The sequence below is a fragment of the Carettochelys insculpta genome, chromosome 7 (assembly GCF_033958435.1).
Source record: "Carettochelys insculpta isolate YL-2023 chromosome 7, ASM3395843v1, whole genome shotgun sequence".
Lineage (NCBI taxonomy): Eukaryota > Metazoa > Chordata > Testudines > Carettochelyidae > Carettochelys > Carettochelys insculpta.
The window spans coordinates 76,049,826-76,067,885 of NC_134143.1; the positions used below are offsets into that span (position 1 = coordinate 76,049,826).

Genomic DNA, 18,060 nt, shown 5'->3' on the forward strand with positions numbered 1-18,060 from the left:
GGTAAAATCCTAGTGTGCATAAGAAGATACACAAACTCCAGCAGTTTAAAGACTAACAAAATGATTTATTCAGTGATGGAGCTTTCATGGGACAGACCCACTTCACTAACACAGCTACCTCTTTGTTACTATTAAAATGCTAGCAGACTAAGCACAAAAATATGAGACAACAGGTAAAGAAAGAATTGGAGGTGCAACATGGTAAAGATGCAAACATTAACTGTAAGAATTTTTTAAGTACACAAGAAGCAGGACGTCTGCCAAATAGACAGACAAGGCCATTTCAAAGAAGCTAAACAAATTCTTTGCATTGGTCTTCACTGCAGAGGGTGTGGGATATACCTACATCAGAGCTTATTATTTTTGGGTGACAGATCTGCAGTACTGTTCCACATTGATATGTCAGTGGAAAATACTTTAGAACAAATTGATAAATTAAGCAGTAACATATCATCAGGATCACATGGTAAACACCCAAGAGTTAAGAAAGAGATCAGATATGAAATTGCAGATTTATTAACACTAGTATATAAACTATCACTGAAACAAGTGATCTGACCAGATGCCTGGAAGTCAGATAATGAGTTATTTAAAAGCACTCCAGAGATGATCCTGGCAATTACAGGATGCAATTTTAACATCAGTACAAGTTAAATTAATAGACACAATCTACAGGTTGAACCTCTCTAATCTAGAACTCTCTCATCAAGGCAAACTCTGTAATCCAGCATGATTTTAGTTAGACAACCACTTATCATGGGTGTGGCCAAGTGGGAACTTTCTGAGTCACTATAGGGGCTTGTCTGCATACTTGGCTCAATCTAATTCTTGACCTTCCCCCCAACCCCTCCACCCTCTGATTTGCTCACCTTGATTATCTTTTTCTGATTTGTCCTCCTTGCTTACTGTTTTTGGTTCTCTGTGCCTTAAATATTGAGTCTGTTCTGGTCTGGCTATGGTCTGAAGAAGTGGGTCTGTCCCACGAAAGCTCACCTAATAAACCATTTTGCTAGTCTTTAAAGTGCTACTTGACTGCTTTTTGTTTTGGTAGTCCCATAAAGTGTGTTTACAGAAACCAGTCCTGGCTCTCAGGGTTCTGTGATGTTACTTAAATGTCTTCTAAGAGCCCAGTAAGCACTGGAAGTGTTGATAATGTGCTAGAAAATATTTACTTCCCGTTGTCCGGCAAATTCTCTTGTACAGCACTGGTCAGGTCCAAAGGGTGCTGAATGAGAGAGGTTCAACCTGCAAAGTACACACTTATCAATACATAGATAAACATAATTTGTTGTTAAAGAATCAACACAACTTTTGTAAAGGAAAACAATGCCTCACCAATCTATTCGAATTCTCTGAGATGTCAACAAGCATGCGGCTAATGGTGATCCAGATGATATAGTAAACTTGGATCTTCAGAAGCCCTCCAGTAATGTACCTCAGTGAGAGCTCTTAGGAACACTAAATAGTTACGGGACAATGGGGAAGATTCTCTCATGGATCAGTAACTGGTTGAAAAGACAGGAAACAAAGGATAACACCAGGGTTCCCTAAGGATTTGTACTGGGACTAGTGCTGTTCAAGATATCAGTGATGGCCTGAAAAAGGGGGCTAAACTGTGATGAGATGAGCTTGCAAATGATACAGTATTATTCAGGACTGGAGTAACCTTTGGACTGAGCCAAGAGTTAGAAAGATATCTCACAAACCTAGGCAATTGGAAAACAAAATGGCAGATGAAATTCCACATAGATAAGTTCTAAGTAATGCACACTGGAAACAACGAACTCCAACTACACGTACATAATGATAGGGTCTAAATTAGCTGTTACCAGTCAAGTAAGAGATCCTGGAGTCATTCTGGATAATTTTCTGACAACTTCAGATCTGTGAGCAGCAGGGGGTCAAAAAGACTAACGGACTGTTAACTATTAACAAAGCTACACATAAAAGAAAACGTAAAGTCAAATGAAATTGAACAAGGTTCGGAGAAGAACAACAGAGATGATCAACAGCATGGAAGAGCTTGTAAAGGAGCAGAGGCTAAAAATTTTAGGCCCATTTACCTTAGAAAAAAGATAACTGAAGGGGGAACAAGTCTCTATAATCATGAATGGTGTGGACACTAGGTGACTAGAGATATCTTATTTACCCTTTCCCACAGTACAAAAAGCAGGGGTCACCCAATCAAATTAATAGGTAGCAGATTTAATACAACAAGAAGAAATACTTTTTCCACAACAAATGCAGTTATCTAGTTGAACTCATTGCCCTGAGATGCTGTAATGGTCAAAAGTACAGGATCCACAAACCTGAAAACCCCAGATGCCCTATCATTTCGGGTACTGGCACCCTTACTACTGGACTATCCTGTTATGTAGACTCCCTCCTCAAACCCTATGCCACCACCTCTCCCAGCTATCTCTGAGATACCACTGACTTCTTGAGGAAATTACAAAACATCGGAAACCTTCCTGACAACACCATCCTTGCCATCATGGATGTAGAGCTTCTCTACACTAATATTCCACATGAAGCAATCAGGAATATCATCCCTGACGTTACCAAAGCCAGTCTGGTGTCTGACCTCTGTAACTTTGATCTCACACACAATTATTTCCAATTTGGGGGCAATTTATACCTCCAGATTAGTGGTACTGCTATGGGCGCCCACATGGCCCCACAATATGCTAATATATTTATGGCTGACTTGGAACAATTCCTCAGCTCTCATCCCGTAGTACCCCTCCTTTAGTTACGATACATCAAGGACATCTTTATCATTTAGACCCATGGTAAAGAGACTCTAGAAGAATACCGTAGTGACTTTAAAAATCTGCATCCCACCAACTACTTATGCCTGGATTACTCCATGAGAGAGATACATTTCCTGGACACTACAGTACAAATCACTGATGGCCAGATCAGTACCACACCCTACCGGAAACCCATGGACCACTATGCTCACCCAAATGCTTCTAGCTTCGATCCTGCACACATAACTAGATCCATTGTTTACAGTCAAGCCCTTAGGTACAATCACATTTGCTCTGATCCTACTGACAGAGACCAAAAACTACAAGATCTCTACCAAATATTCAAACACCTGAATTACCCACCAGAGCCGTGTCTACATGTGCACGCTACTTCGAAGTAGCGGCACTAACTTCGAAATAGCGCCCATCACGGCTACACGTGTTGGGCGCTATTTCGATATTAACATCGACGTTAGGCGGCGAGACGTCGAAGTCGCTAACCCCATGAGGGGATGGGAATAGCGCCCTACTTCGACGTTCAACATCGAAGTAGGGAATGTGTAGTCGTTGCACGTCCCGCAACATCGAAATTGTGGGGTCCTCCATGGCGGCCATCAGCTGAGGGGTTGAGAGATGCTCTCTCTCCAGCCCCTGCGAGGATCTATGGTCACCGTGTGCAGCAGCCCTTAGCCCAGGGCTTCTGGCTGCTGCTACTGCAGCTGGGGGTCCATGCTGCATGCACAGGGTCTGCAACCAGTTGTCGGCTCTGTGGATCTTGTGCTGTTTAGTGCAAGTGTGTCTGGGAGGGGCCCTTTAAGGGAGCGGCTGGCTGTTGAGTCCGCCCTGTGACCCTGTCTGCAGCTGTGCCTGGCACCCTTATTTGATGTGTGCTACTTTGGTGTGTAGACGTTCGCTCGCTGCGCCTATTTCAATGTGGTGCTGCGCAACGTCGATGTTGAACATCGACGTTGCCAGCCCTGGAGGACGTGTAGACGTTATTCATCGAAATAGCCTATTTCGATGTCTCCACATCGAAACAGACTACTTCGATGTAGGCTTCACGTGTAGACGTAGCTCAGGTGATGTAAATAAAACAGACTGACAGGGCCAGATGAATACCCAGAAACCAAGTACTCCAAGACAGGGCCAAAAAAGCCAATAACAGAACAAAACTGGTAATTACCTATGGCCCCCAACTCAAACCACTGCAACGCATCATTAAAGACCTACAACCTATCCTAAATCAGGATCCCACACTGTAATTTTTAGCAACACTATGGAAGCAGCAGCACACTCTGCAGTCCAACACGTGACGTGATGTGATGTACTTCAGTGTGGTGCTGGCCACAGCATTGATCACAGCTTGACACAGCCCACTCTTCCTGCAACTTTTCACTCCACCCAATGCACGATGCTATCCTGGCACATTTCAAACACAGAGAGCGCCCTTGCGCTAGGCAACAGCCCGACACAGTTCCACACCACGTGCATGGGGGCCAGACCATTCACGCTTTGGCAAAACACAGTGTTCAGGCCAAACAAGTTTTCTTGAGAACTGTAGAGTGGGATACAGCACAGTAAGGATAACAGACAATGGTGGAGAAGGACAGGGGCGTTGGGCAAAGAGCACAGAGATCGGGGAGCAGGGCCCCATGCACAGAGCAGGAAAGACCATGTTGCGAGGAGCAGGAGGTTTCATGGGTAGAGCAGGGGGAGCAGGTATCAGGAGAATGCAGAGAGAAAAAAGAGGTGCCAGAGGTAGGGGATGGAGATGTCCTGAGGAGCAGAGGCACAGGGAAAGCAGGAAGACGAAGGCAAACGGGGATGGAATGGATGCTTCCTATAGGGAGCAGAGAAATGAGGATGTGGGGGCAGAGGGAGGAAACTGGGGTGTCAGGAGGAATCAAGTTGGATGCAGGGAATGGGGCTGTTAGGGGCAGAGGTGAGTTGGCAGCCCTGTGGGGGAAGCAGGGAATGGGGCTGTTGGGGCAGAGGTGAGGTGGGAGCTCTGCGGGGGATGCAGGGAATGGAGCTGTTGGGGCAGAGGTGAGTTGGGAGCTCTGTGGGGGATGCAGGGAATGGGGCTGTTGGGGTAGAGGGCAGGTGGGAGCTCTGCGGGGGATGCAGGGAATGGAGCTGTTGGGGCAGAGGTGAGGTGGGAGCTCTGCGGGGGATGCAGGGAATGGGGCTGTTGGGGCAGAGGTGAGTTGGGAGCTCTGCGGGGGATGCAGGGAATGGGGCTGTTGGGGGCAGAGGTGAGTTGGGAGCTCTGTGGCGGATGCAGGGAATGGGGCTGTTGGGGTAGAGGGCAGGTGGGAGCTCTGCGGGGGATGCAGGGAATGGAGCTGTTGGGGCAGAGGTGAGGTGGGAGCTCTGTGGGGGATGCAGGGAATGGGGCTGTTGGGGGCAGAGGTGAGGTGGGAGCTCTGTGGGGGATGCAGGGAATGGGGCTGTTGGGGGCAGAGGGGAGTTGGGAGCTCTGTGGGGGATGCAGGGAATGGGGCTGTTGGGGCAGAGGTGAGGTGGGAGCTCTGTGGCGGATGCAGGGAATGGGGCTGTTGGGGGCAGAGGTGAGGTGGGAGCTCTGCGGGGGATGCAGGGAATGGGGCTGTTGGGGCAGAGGTGAGTTGGGAGCTCTGTGGCAGATGCAGGGAATGGAGCTGTTGGGGCAGAGGTGAGGTGGGAGCTCTGTGGCGGATGCAGGGAATGGAGCTGTTGGGGCAGAGGTGAGGTGGGAGCTCTGCGGGGGATGCAGGGAATGGGGCTGTTGGGGCAGAGGTGAGGTGGGAGCTCTGTGGGGGATGCAGGGAATGGAGCTGTTGGGGCAGAGGTGAGGTGGGAGCTCTGTGGGGGATGCAGGGAATGGGGCTGTTGGGGCAGAGGTGAGTTGGGAGCTCTGCGGGGGATGCAGGGAATGGGGCTGTTGGGGTAGAGGGCAGGTGGGAGCTCTGTGTAGGACGCAGGGAATGGGGCTGTTGGGGCAGAGGTGAGTTGGGAGCTCTGTGTAGGACGCAGGGAATGGGGCTGTTGGGGCAGAGGTGAGTTGGGAGCTCTGTAGGGGATGCAGGGAATGGGGCTGTTGGGGCAGAGGTGAGTTGGGAGCTCTGCGGGGGATGCAGGGAATGGAGCTGTTGGGGCAGAGGTGAGGTGGGAGCTCTGTGGGGGATGCAGGGAATGGGGCTGTTGGGGTAGAGGGCAGGTGGGAGCTCTGTGTAGGACGCAGGGAATGGGGCTGTTGGGGCAGAGGTGAGTTGGGAGCTCTGTGTAGGACGCAGGGAATGGGGCTGTTGGGGCAGAGGTGAGTTGGGAGCTCTGTAGGGGATGCAGGGAATGGGGCTGTTGGGGCAGAGGTGAGTTGGGAGCTCTGCGGGGGATGCAGGGAATGGAGCTGTTGGGGCAGAGGTGAGGTGGGAGCTCTGTAGGGGATGCAGGGAATGGGGCTGTTGGGGCAGAGGTGAGGTGGGAGCTCTGTGGCGGATGCAGGGAATGGGGCTGTTGGGGCAGAGGTGAGGTGGGAGCTCTGCGGGGGATGCAGGGAATGGAGCTGTTGGGGGCAGAGGTGAGGTGGGAGCTCTGCGGGGGATGCAGGGAATGGGGCTGTTGGGGCAGAGGTGAGGTGGGAGCTCTGTGGGGGATGCAGGGAATGGGGCTGTTGGGGCAGAGGTGAGTTGGGAGCTCTGTGGGGGATGCAGGGAATGGGGCTGTTGGGGTAGAGGTGAGGTGGGAGCTCTGTGGCGGATGCAGGGAATGGGGCTGTTGGGGGCAGAGGTGAGGTGGGAGCTCTGTGGGGGATGCAGGGAATGGGGCTGTTGGGGCAGAGATGAGGTGGGAGCTGTGATGGAGTGGGGGGAGTGCATGCGTGAGTCAGGCTGGATGTGAGAGGCAAGCAGCGGCTCCCAGTGGCTAAGGATGACCCTGGGGCTACAACTGGCAGGTAACACCTCTGCCCTGAACAAAGAGGAGGGAGGAGCCAAGCTGGGTTTTGAATCGGGGACGGCAGTTAGGAAGCGGGGGAAAGAGGAGCTGGTAGGCAGCCAGCCTAAGAAGGGGGAAAGCTACACCCCAGAGGGGCACCCCTCGGGGTCTTCTCCCCAGGACGGGTTGGAAGGACTGTCTCTGGCTGCTGTGCTGTCGCTTCTGTAAGAAACTGGGCATCTGTTGCCTAATAAACCTTCTGTTGTACCTGCTAAGTGAGAGTCAATCCTGCCAGCAGACGGGGTGCAGTGCAGGGGGACCCTGAACCCCATCACACTGGTGTCAGAAGTGGGATGCACTGCACCCACGGATGAGCTCCCAGCAGTGGCTGTCTGAGCACAAGAGAAAGAAGGAGCCTCACAAGAGCCAGAGGGGGAGCAGAGCAATTCCTGCAGCTGCTGCTGGTGAGTGGATACCCCAGGAGGCAGCAGGGAGATGGATTATACTCGACTCCTGAAGGCAGAGCTAGCGGGGCTGTGCAGAGAGAGGGGCCTGACCGTGGGGAAGGCGACCAAGGCCCAGCTGACTGCCCAGCTGGAAGAGAGTGACCGATCCGGGGGGGCAGAGCCTGTCCCAGCAAAAAGTGGCCGGTCAGCCTTGGGAAGCGTTTCGGATTCTCCGACAGGAGCAGGGGCTCGATGCCGTCAGACAGACGTGGTGCCCGCCAGGTCACGCTCAGCTAGCGGTGGTCCATCGCGGGCAGAGTCCCCCGCCGCAAAGCTGCGACGGATGGAGCTCGAGGCGAGATTAAAGGAACTGGAGCACCAGGAATGGGAAAGAGAGCGTGAGCACGAGCGCCAGGAACGAGAAAGAGAGCGTGAGCACAAGCGCCAGGAACGTGACAGAGAACGTGAGCACGAGTGCCAGCTACAAGAGAGACAGCAGGAGGAAAGAGAGCGAGAGCGGGAGCACAAGCGGGCCATGGCAGAGGCGAGACGCCAAGAGGCCCCAGCTGCGGTAAGCAGGGAGAGGGCCAGACGGCTTGGGGTGGCCAGTCACTTGGAAACGCATGTGCTGGCCCAGTGTCAGGACCCAGGGGACATGGATGAGTTCCTTACCGCCTTTGAGCAAGCCTGTGAGTTGCATGAGGTTCCCCCAGATGAGTGGCTCCGGCACCTCACCCCCTTGCTGGGCCAGAAGGCCGCAGCGGTGCTCAGCCAGCTGGAGGGGCTGCAGCCTGGGGACTATGAACGGTTCAAACAGGCCCTGCTGCATAAGTTCGGGATGACTCCGGAGATGTACAAAAAGAAGTTCCAGGAGGCGCAAAAGAGGCCAGAGAAAACCCATGTAGATACAACCGCCCGCCTGAAGCAATACTACCAGAAGTGGGCGTTCGGAATGGGAGTCCAGTCCGTAGAGGACCTGATCGAGCTGGCGGTCGTGGAGCGATTCTACGAGATGTGCGCACCTGACCTGAGGGTGTGGCTCGTGGACCGGAAGCCAGGGGATTCACACAATGCAGGGAAACTGGCAAATGACTTCACAAACAGCCAGGCCAGGTTTGAAAGTAAGCCCCATAAAGAAAGTAAGCCCCGGGAAAAAAGGGAGTCCTGGTGGGAGAGGGAGTCCCGGAGAGACCGAGAATCTCAGAGGGAACGGTCCCTGACTGTACGACAGAGGGGACCACCTCTTGGGCGAGCCCAGGAAAGAGGGGCCAGCCACCTACCCCCCAGAGAGCCAAACAGAGCCCGGACAGAGCAGCCGGCCCGAGGGACACAACAAGACCCAGGCTGTTATCGCTGTGGGTGAAAGGGGCATAAAGCAGCCCAATGCCCCAAGCTCCCAAACAGGTTGAGCAGGCCGGGGGGTCGTGGAGTCAACTGGGTGGAGTCCCAGAAGCCAAAGAGGCTGGCGGCCAAGGCGGGTGGTGCTGACAATAGGCACTCGGATTGGGCCGAGTCCGCCCCACAGACCAGCTCCTCAGGGGGACCAAATGCTCAGAGGTCAGTTTACAGAGTGGGGGCGGCACTACCTCTGTGGAGCAAGCGTCTCAAACACCTCAAGGTAGACGGGAAAAAGGTCACGGGGTTCTGGGACACAGGCGCTGATGTGACGCTGGCCCAACCCGGGGTGGTGGCACCGGGTTGCATGATACCCAATTCCCACCTGACGATAACAGAAATTGATGGGACCCCTTTCAAGGTAACCATGGCAAGGGTGCACCTGAAATGGGGGAAGAAGGAAGGCCCCAAGGAAGTGGGCGTGCACAGCCATTTGCCGGCGAATGTACTGATGGGGGCTAACCTGGAGACCTGGCAAGGTGAACGCCCTCATGCCCTGGTCCTGACCTGTAGTCAAAGAAAACAAGGGGTATGCTCCCCAGATTCAGGGGTACAAGCCCAGCCAAAGTCACTGGAGACACAGGGGCCAACCCTGAGAGAAAGGGGGCCCCCAAAACCCAGATCTCACAGGCCAGGGGTGCTGGAGCCAGACAGGGATGGGGAAGTAGCATCCGCCCCTGCCCCAGCCAAAAAATTTCAGGCAAAGCAGCAGAGAAACCCCTCCTTGCAGAAGCTGAGGGAACTGGTCAGTCTCAGCCAAGCTCCACAGCTAGGGGAGGGCTGCAGGAAAAGATTCCTGTGGGAAAAGGGATTCCTGTACCGGGAATGGGCTACCAAACGCAAAGCGGAGCCATGGAAGGTCCAAAGGCAACTGGTGGTTCCCCAAAAGTACCGGCGCAGGCTACTGTACCTAGCCCATGATATCCCGCTTGCAGGACACCAGGGAATCCACCGCACCAGGAAAAGGTTGTTACAAAACTTTTTTTGGCCTGGGATCTTTGCAGCTGTCCGTCTGTATTGCCTGCCAGAGGGTGGGAAAGACCCGGGACAAGGGGAAAGCTCCCCTGAGGCCACTGCCTATCATAAAGAAGCCTTTCCAAAAAGTGGCTATAGACATAGTGGGACCCTTCAGCAAGGCAATGCGTTCGGGGAAGAAATATATTTTGGTAGTGGTAGATTTTGCCACGCGATACCCAGAAGCAGTGGCCTTGACCTCTATCAACGCTGACACCGTGGCGAATGCACTGCTGTCCATTTTCAGCAGAGTGGGGTTCCCCAAAGAGGTCCTCACAAATCAGGGGTCCAACTTCATGTCAGCCCTACTGCAAAGCTTGTGGGTCAAGTGTGGGGTCCAGCACACCTGGGCCACAGCCTACCACCCGCAGACCAATGGACTGGTGGAGAGGTTCAATGGGACTCTGAAGCAGATGCTGAGAACCTTCATAAATCAATATTCCCATCACTGGGACAAGTACTTACCCCACCTGCTGTTTGCATACAGGGAGGTGCCCCAGGAATCCACGGGGTTCTCCCCGTTTGAGCTGCTGTATGAAAGGAGGGTACGGGGACCTTTGAACTTGCTCAAAAAAGAGTGGGAGGGGACGGCCTCTCCTGAAGGGGAGTCAGTGGTACAGTATGTACTGTCCTTCCAGGAAAAACTCACCGAGCTCATGGGCCTGGCCAGGGAGAACCTCTCCATGGCCCAAAGGAAGCAAAAGTTCTGATATAACCGTAACGCCAGGGCCCGAGCCTATGCCACCAGGGACCAAGTCATGGTCCTTGTACCTGTGCGGCGGAACAAGCTGCAAGCGGCCTGGGATGGGCCCTTCAAGGTCATCAAACAGCTAAATAACGTAAATCATGTGGTGAAACTGTCAAACCAGGCCCACAGCCACCGGGTCTATCATGTAAACATGATGAAACCTTACCGAAACAAAAAGAACTTGGTGCTGGCCGTGTGCAGGCACTGGGAGGGGCAGGGGGATGATCCCTTGGTGGATTTACTCACAAGGGCTGAAGCCAGCTCCTTGCTGGAGTCTATTCCCCTCTTAAACCAGCTAACCCCTGCCCAGCAAACGAAGATCGAGGAGGTGCTGCATTCGCATCAACAGCTGTTCTCTAACAGACCAGGATGCACTAACCTAGCTGTCCACCAAATAGAGACAGGCACCCATGCCCCTATCAAGTGTGTGCCATTCAAAGTCACAGGAAAGACGGCTCAAAACATAAAGCAGGAGGTTAAAAACATGCTGGCTCTGGGGGTGAGCCAACCCTCGTCCAGCCCCTGGGCCTCTCCCGTGGTGTTAGTCCCTAAAAAAAATGGGTCTGTTCGGTTTTGTGTGGACTATCGCAAGCTTAACGCCATCACTATATTGAACGCCTACCCCATGCCCAGGCCTGATAACCTTTTAAACAAGCTGAGGAGAGCCCGTTACCTCACCACCATAAACCTCACCAAGGGGTACTGGCAAGTGCCATTAAACAAACATGCCTGGCTCAAGTCGGCTTTCATCACCCCTGTGGGGCTCTACAAGTTCCTGGTCCTGCCCTTTGGCCTCAAGGGGGCACCCGCTACCTTCCAGCATCTGGTGGACCAGCTACTGAAAGGGATGGAGAGCTTTGCCCTGGCGTACATGGACGACATTTGCATCTTCAGCCAGACATGGGAGGACCATGTGTCCCAAGTCAAGCAGGTGCTAAACCAACTCCAAAAGGCTGGTCTAACTATCAAGGCAGGGAAGTGCAAGGTGGAAATGGCTGAGGTGACCTACCTGGGCCACAAGGTGGGCAGCGGCTGCTTAAAGCCAGAGCCAGCTAAAGTGGAGGCTGTCAGAGATTGGCCCACACCCCAAACTAAAAAACAGGTCCAGGCCTTCATTGGGATGGCGGGGTACTACCGGAGGTTTGTGCCCCACTTTAGCTCCATCACAGCCCCCCTCACGGAGCTGTGTAAAAAGGAAAAGCCTAACAAGGTGGTCTAAACCAAGCAGTGCCAAGAGGCCCTCTGCGCGCTAAAGGAGGCTCTGGTCAGGGCCCCAGTGCTGGCAAATCCAAACTTCAACAAACCCTTCCTGGTGTTCACTAATACCTCAGATGTGGGGCTGGGGGCGGTGCTAATGCAGGTAAATAACAAGGGGGAAAAACAGCCCATCGTGTACCTGAGTAAAAAGCTGCTGCCCCGGGAGCAGAACTACGCAGCCATAAAATAGGAATGTCTGGCCATGGTGTGGGCGCTGGGAAAGCTGCAGCCGTACCTGTTTGGACGGCGTTTCACCGTGTACACCGATCACTCACCCCTGACCTGGCTGCATCACATAAAAGGGGCCAACGCCAAGCTCCTGCAGTGGAGTCTGCTCCTGCAGGACTACGACATGGAGGTGGTCCATGTGAAGGGGAACAACAACACCATAGCCGATGCCCTGTCACGCAGGGAGGGCCCCGAACTTCCCCAGGTCACTGGCTAAGTGACCCCGCTCAGTTCGCTCTGGAAGGGGGAAGAGATGTGATGGAGTGGGGGGAGTGCATGTGTGAGTCAGGCTGGATGTGAGAGGGAAGCAGCAGCTCCCAGTGGCTAAGGATGACCCTGGGGCTACAACTGGCAGGTAACACCTCTGCCCTGAACAAAGAGGAGGGAGGAGCCAAGCTGGGTTTTAAATCGGGGGCGGCAGTTAGGAAGCGGGGGAAAGAGAAGCTGAAAGGCAGCCAGCCTAAGAAGGGGGAAAGCTACACCCCAGAGGGGCACCCCTCGGGGTCTTCTCCCCAGGACGGGTTGGAAGGACTGTCTCTGGCTGCTGTGCTGTCGCTTGTGTAAGAAACTGGGCATCTGTTGCCTAATAAACCTTCTGTTGTACCTGCTAAGTGAGAGTCAATCCTGCCAGCAGACGGGGTGCAGTGCAGGGGGACCCCTAAACCCCATCACAGGAGCTCTGTGGGGGAAGCAGGGAATGGGGCTGTTGGGGTAAATGGCAGGTGGGAGCTCTGTGGGGGATGCAGGGAATGGGGCTGTTGGGGCAGAGGTGAGGTGGGAGCTCTGTAGGGGATGCAGGGAATGGAGGTGTTGGGGCAGAGTTGAGTTGGGAGCTCTGTGGAGGAAGCAGAGAATGGGGCTGTTGGGGCAGAGGTGAGTTGGGAGCTCTGTGGAGGAAGCAGGGAATGGGTCTGTTGGGGCAGAGCTGAGTTGGGAGCTCTGTGGAGGAAGCAGGGAATGGGGCTGTTAGGGGCAGAGCTGAGTTGGGAGCTCTGTGGAGGATGCAGGGAATGGGGCTGTTGGGGCAGAGGTGAGTTGGGAGCTCTGTGGGGGATGCAGGGAATGGGGCTGTTGGGGTAAATGGCAGGTGGGAGCTCTGTGTAGGACGCAGGGAATGGGGCTGTTGGGGCAGAGGTGAGGTGGGAGCTCTGTGGGGGATGCAGGGAATGGAGCTGTTGGGGCAGAGCTGAGTTGGGAGCTCTGTGGGGGAAGCAGAGAATGGGGCTGTTGGGGCAGAGGTGAGTTGGGAGCTCTGTGGAGGAAGCAGGGAATGGGGCTGTTAGGGGCAGAGCTGAGTTGGGAGCTCTGTGGAGGAAGCAGGGAATGGGGCTGTTAGGGGCAGAGCTGAGTTGGGAGCTCTGTGGAGGATGCAGGGAATGGGGCTGTTGGGGCAGAGGTGAGTTGGGAGCTCTGTGGGGGATGCAGGGAATGGAGCTGTTGGGGTAAAGGGCAGGTGGGAGCTCTGTGGGGGACGCAGGGAATGGGGCTGCTAGGGGCAGAGGTGAGGTGGGAGCTCTGTGGGGGATGCAGGGAATGGAGCTGTTGGGGCAGAGGTGAGGTGGGAGCTCTGTGGGGGAAGCTGTGAATGGAGCTGTTAGGGGCAGAGGTGAGGTGGGAGCTCTGTGGCAGATGCAGGGAATGGAGCTGTTGGGGCAGAGGTGAGTTGGGAGCTCTGTGGGGGAAGCAGGGAATGGGGCTGTTGGGGCAGAGGTGAGTTGGGAGCTCTGTGGCGGATGCAGGGAATGGGGCTGTTGGGGCAGAGGTGAGGTGGGAGCTCTGTGGAGGAAGCAGGGAATGGGGCTGTTGGGGCAGAGGTGAGTTGGGAGCTCTGTGGAGGAAGCAGGGAATGGGGCTGTTGGGGGAGAGGTGAGGTGGGAGCTCTGTGGGGGAAGCAGGGAATGGGGCTGTTGGGGTAAAGGGCAGGTGGGAGCTCTGTGTAAGACGCAGGGAATGGGGCTGTTGGGGCAGAGGTGAGTTGGGAGCTCTGTGGGGGATGCAGGGAATGGGGCTGTTGGGGCAGAGGTGAGTTGGGAGCTCTGTGGAGGAAGCAGGGAATGGGGCTGTTGGGGCAGAGGTGAGTTGGGAGCTCTGTGGAGGAAGCAGGGAATGGGGCTGTTGGGGCAGAGCTGAGTTGGGAGCTCTGTGGAGGAAGCAGGGAATGGGGCTGTTGGGGGAGAGGTGAGGTGGGAGCTCTGTAGAGGATGCAGGGAATGGAGCTGTTGGGGGCAGAGGTGAGGTGGGAGCTCTGTGGAGGAAGCAGGGAATGGGGCTGTTGGGGGAGAGGTGAGGTGGGAGCTCTGTGTAAGACGCAGGGAATGGGGCTGTTGGGGCAGAGGTGAGGTGGGAGCTCTGTGGGGGATGCAGGGAATGGGGCTGTTGGGGCAGAGGTGAGGTGGGAGCTCTGTGGAGGAAGCAGGGAATGGGGCTGTTGGGGCAGAGGTGAGTTGGGAGCTCTGTGGAGGAAGCAGGGAATGGGGCTGTTGGGGCAGAGCTGAGTTGGGAGCTCTGTGGAGGAAGCAGGGAATGGGGCTGTTGGGGGAGAGGTGAGGTGGGAGCTCTGTGTAAGACGCAGGGAATGGGGCTGTTGGGGCAGAGGTGAGTTGGGAGCTCTGTAGGGGATGCAGGGAATGGAGCTGTTAGGGGCAGAGGTGAGGTGGGAGCTCTGTGGAGGAAGCAGGGAATGGGGCTGTTGGGGGAGAGGTGAGGTGGGAGCTCTGTGTAAGACGCAGGGAATGGGGCTGTTGGGGCAGAGGTGAGTTGGGAGCTCTGTAGGGGATGCAGGGAATGGAGCTGTTAGGGGCAGAGGTGAGGTGGGAGCTCTGTGGGGGATGCAGGGAATGGGACTGTTAGGGGCAGAGGTGAGTTGGCAGCCCTGTGGGGGAAGCAGGGAATGGGGCTGTTGGGGTAAAGGGCAGGTGGAAGCTCTGTGGGGGGAAGCAGGGAATGGAGCTGTTAGGGGCAGAGGTGAGGTGGAAGCTCTGTGGGGGGAAGCAAGGAGGGGTGCTGGAGCAGAGGACAGATGTGGAGTGTTGGCACTGGGGAACCCACTGGGATTGTGCAGTGTCGTGGGCACTAGAGCAGAGAAGGAAGAGGAAGCAGGGCAGGAAGGGGAGTGGGGGATGTATGGGGCAGTGAGGGCTGCTGGAAGACGTTAGGGGACAGGGTTTTGGGGCAGAGAACAAGGGAGGGTGTTGACAGGCAGGGGGCAGTGAAGAGGAAGGGTGGGGTTTGCGGCAATAGGAGATGATACAGCAGAGGAGGAACAGCAGGTGTTTGGGGTGCAATAGATGGGGTTACGGGGTGATAACAGGTATTGAGGGGTCTCAGGGCAGAGAAGCGATGAGGAGAGTGATGGACAGTCTGAGCGTCAGGGAGCAGTACGAGGGCAGCAGCAGGTTCAGAAGTGGCCTCTAGGTCCTGGGCAAACGTGGATGTCGGGGGGCTAAGGGGGAGTGCTGGGCGCAATGGCCAGCCCCAGGGGCGCCCTGGGAGAGTGTGAGGGGATCAAGACAGAAAGGATGTCAGGGCAGGGGTGCCAGGAGACATAGTGAGCCTGTGGGAGCTGAGGGCACTGGGACAGAGCACGCTGGGAGCCATCTCCCATGGCGGGTACATGGGGTGCAGGGAGGACGGGGGGAAATTGGGTCTTGGGCACCATGGAGGGCTTGGGGGGCCAGGAGGGTCGAGAGTGTCAGCACGGAATGGTGGGGAACTTTGAGTGCTAGGTACAATGGGAGTCTCCCTGCAGGATCCCCAGAGGACAGAGGCGCTGGGACATGGTGCTGGCGGGACAGGAGGAAGTGGGAGGTGTCTGGGGAGCTGAGGAGAGGCTCCGAGTGCTGGGACAGGGAGTAAGGGAAGACTTGGTGTGTCTCTGGGTGGCTATGGGAAGCTCAGGGCACCAGGACAGGGGGTGATGGGAGGCATGGGGTGTCTCTAGGGGGATATGAGGTGGGGTCAGAGTGTGAGGACAGGGGGTGATGGGAGACATGGTATGTCGCTGGGGGGAAATGAGGGGAATCAGAGTGCCAGGACAGGGGGTGATGGGAGGCATGGGGTGATTCGGGGGGAGGGGACTTGGGGCACTGGTAGGCGGGGTGTCTCTGGGGGGCTGGAGAGGACTCAGGCCACTGGGAGGCAGGGTGTCCCTGGGGGACTGGGGGGGGACTCGGGCCGCTGGGAGGTGAGGTGTCCCTGGGGGGCTGGGGGGAGACTCGGGCCGCTGGGAGGCGGGGTGTCTCTGGGGGACTGAGGCCGGGGACTGGGGTCGCTGGGAGGCGGGGTGTCCCTAGGGAGCTGGGGAGGGGGTACTCAGGTAGCTGGGAGGCAGGGTGCCCCTAGGGAGCTGGGGAGGGGGGACTCGGGCCGCTGGGAGGCCGGGTGTCACTGGAGGGCTGGGGGGGGACTCGGGCCATCACTAGGAAGCTGGGGGGACTTGGGTGCTAGGGGGCGGGGCGGCCCTGGGGGGACTCGGGACGTCCCTGGGGGGGCTGAGGGGACTCGGGGCGCTAGGGAACTTGGGGTTTCCCTGGGGGGGCTGGTTGGACTCGGGGCGTCCCTGGGGGGGCTGAGGGGACTCGGGGCGCTAGGGAACTTGGGGTTTCCCTGGGGGGGCTGGTGGGACTCGGGGTGTCCTTGGGGAGGCTGGGGGGACTCGGGCCGCTGGGAGGCGGGGGTGTCCCTGGGGGGACTGGGGAGACTCGGGGAGCTGGGGGACGGGGGTGTCCCTGGGGGGCCGGGCGGGGGGCCCGGAGAACTGAGGACAATGGGGGCGTCGGGGGGCCCAAGGCCGGTTTCGGCCCGCGGGAGGCAGCGGCGGGTCCCGGCGGCTCTAGGCCGGAGGCCCCGGCAGGCCCGTCTCCGCCAGCTGGCGGCTCCTCCCGGCCGCTCCCCGGTTCCTACCTGCTCCCCGGCCTGGCCGCCGCCGCTCCAGCCGCTCCACGTCCCGCGGCCGCCGCCGCGCCGGACCCAGCCCCCCCCGCCCCGGCCCGGCGAGTCACCGGCCTGGCCCGGCCCCGCTCGGCTCGGCTCGGCTCAGCCCCGCCCCGCCCCGCCCCGCGGAACCGGGACTCCGGCCGGGCCCCGCGACGCGTGGGCCTGGCGCTGTGCGGGGACGTTTCGGCCCCCAATTGCCCGTGCGGCCGGCAGCGGACACCCCTCCCGGAGCCACCCCCAGCACCAGGCGCGGGGTGCGGCGCCCAGGGAAACCCCCTGGGGACACAGACCGCCTCGTTCCCCGAGGCACCGCCCAGGGACGGGACACCCCGTGTGAATAAACCCCCCCGCCCATGGGGACGCTGGACACCACCTCCCCCGAGGCACCGCCCAGGGACGGGACACCCCGTGTGAATAAACCCCCCCGCCCATGGGGACGCTGGACACCACCTCCCCCGAGGCACGGCCCAGGGACGGGACACCCCGTGTGAATAAACCCCCCCGCCCATGGGGACGCTGGACACCACCTCCCCCGAGGCACCGCCCAGGGACGGGACACCCCGTGTGAATAAACCCCCCCGCCCATGGGGACGCTGGACACCACCTCCCCCGAGGCACGGCCCAGGGACGGGACACCCCGTGTGAATAAACCCCCCCGCCCATGGGGACGCTGGACACCACCTCCCCCGAGGCACCGCCCAGGGACGGGACACCCCGTGTGAATAAACCCCCCCGCCCATGGGGACGCTGGACACCACCTCCCCCGAGGCACCGCCCAGGGACGGGACACCCCGTGTGAATAAACCCCCCCGCCCATGGGGACGCTGGACACCACCTCCCCCGGGGCACCGCCCAGGGACGGGACACCCCGTGTGGACAAACCCCCCCGCCCATGGGGACGCTGGACACCACCTCCCCCGAGGCACCGCCCAGGGACGGGACACCCCGTGTGAATAAACCCCCCCGCCCATGGGGACGCTGGACACCACCTCCCCCGGGGCACCGCCCAGGGACGGGACACCCCGTGTGAATAAACCCCCCCGCCCATGGGGACGCTGGACACCACCTCCCCCGAGGCACCGCCCAGGGACGGGACACCCCGTGTGAATAAACCCCCCCGCCCATGGGGACGCTGGACACCACCTCCCCCGAGGCACCGCCCAGGGACGGGACACCCCGTGTGAATAAACCCCCCCGCCCATGGGGACGCTGGACACCACCTCCCCCGAGGCACCGCCCAGGGACGGGACACCCCGTGTGAATAAACCCCCCCGCCCATGGGGACGCTGGACACCACCTCCCCCGAGGCACCGCCCAGGGACGGGACACCCCGTGTGGACAAACCCCCCCGCCCATGGGGACGCTGGAC

The 18,060-nt window shown here is 57.6% G+C and overlaps 1 protein-coding gene across 5 annotated transcripts in view; it reads right to left on the minus strand.

Moving 5' to 3' along the window:
- DNMBP (dynamin binding protein) overlaps positions 1–16,766 on the minus strand; it is a 135,235-nt gene extending 118,469 nt beyond the window's left edge. For 4 of the 5 annotated variants that reach the window (XM_074999383.1, XM_074999382.1, XM_074999384.1 and 1 more), the window contains exon 1: positions 16,659–16,766. The gene's annotated coding sequence lies outside the window, so the exon portion shown is untranslated. Of the gene's footprint in view, positions 1–869; positions 895–16,658 lie in introns of those variants that run through there. The other variant, XM_074999381.1, reaches the window with a different exon arrangement.
- Positions 16,767–18,060: the final 1,294 nt, after the last annotated feature.